We start from the raw sequence: 1,002 nt of genomic DNA, 5'->3' as shown, positions 1-1,002 counted from the left end.
TTTTCATTTTATTTAATAAATGAAATATAAATAACAAATGAAGTGTGGAATAGATGAAATAATAAAGAATAAATAAATATAATGTATTTAATACATAATATAATTTATTATCAAATATAATAATATAAAATGATGAATTATTTTTATTTCAAAATATTTTGCATCAATAAAAATGTTGCTAAATATTTTGCATCATTAAATTTTGCGCTTTTTTTATTGCTCTTTTTTATTTGTTGAAATAAAATTTGCATCTTTTATTTTTTCATTCTTTTCTTCTTTTTTCATCTCTTTTCTTTTATTACTCTTTACCTTCTTTCTTTTTATATTCTCTACTTTCTACTTTTATTCTTTCTTCATCATATTCTACTTCTTACTTTCTTTTTATTTTTTTATATCTTTCTTTCTCTTCATTTTCAGTTATTTGCTTTTTCATTGCCGTTTCCATGGGACAATACAAAATTCATATCTTAATTTGGAGATTATATCATTATTAACATTTCTTGTTGTATTGGTGCTGTATTTAATAATGTTTAATGATGACAGAATAGAAATACATCATTTAATATTCTTGTACAATATTTATTAATATTTACTTTATCTCATATTTCAATACCAAGATATTTATAATGATTATCATTGGTTACTTTTGGAAGTTATGATAATTCTCAATTTATTTGACCACTAATATTAGTCATTATCAAATTATTTTCTACATTAATTTTTAGTCATATTCAATTATTTATTTTTTAGTTAATTTGTGTTATTTTTCCATTTCATCGAGGTTATTAGTCATTATTTATTATTTTTAAATCATCAATATATAATATGTGATTTAACTGGATTTGTTTTTCTTCTCAATTCATTTTAATATTTAATTTGTTTATTTGTTTATCTAAATATTTAGATATTACATTAATAGATAATACGAATAAGAGTGGAGATAAACTATCACCTTGTATTATTCCTCTGTCTACATTATTCATACTATCACTTTCTTGAATA

The 1,002-nt window shown here is 19.7% G+C and overlaps 1 annotated feature.

The window, feature by feature from the left end:
- Positions 1–437: 437 nt before the first annotated feature.
- Positions 438–999: a repeat region.
- Between the last annotated feature and the right edge of the window lie 3 nt (positions 1,000–1,002).

Source organism: Entamoeba histolytica, genomic scaffold (assembly GCF_000208925.1).
Source record: "Entamoeba histolytica HM-1:IMSS scf_1104750518465 genomic scaffold, whole genome shotgun sequence".
In the NCBI taxonomy this organism is placed as follows: domain Eukaryota; phylum Evosea; order Mastigamoebida; family Endamoebidae; genus Entamoeba; species Entamoeba histolytica.
Note: the sequence above shows the minus strand (reverse complement) of the source record. Positions and strands in the feature narration are given on the sequence as shown.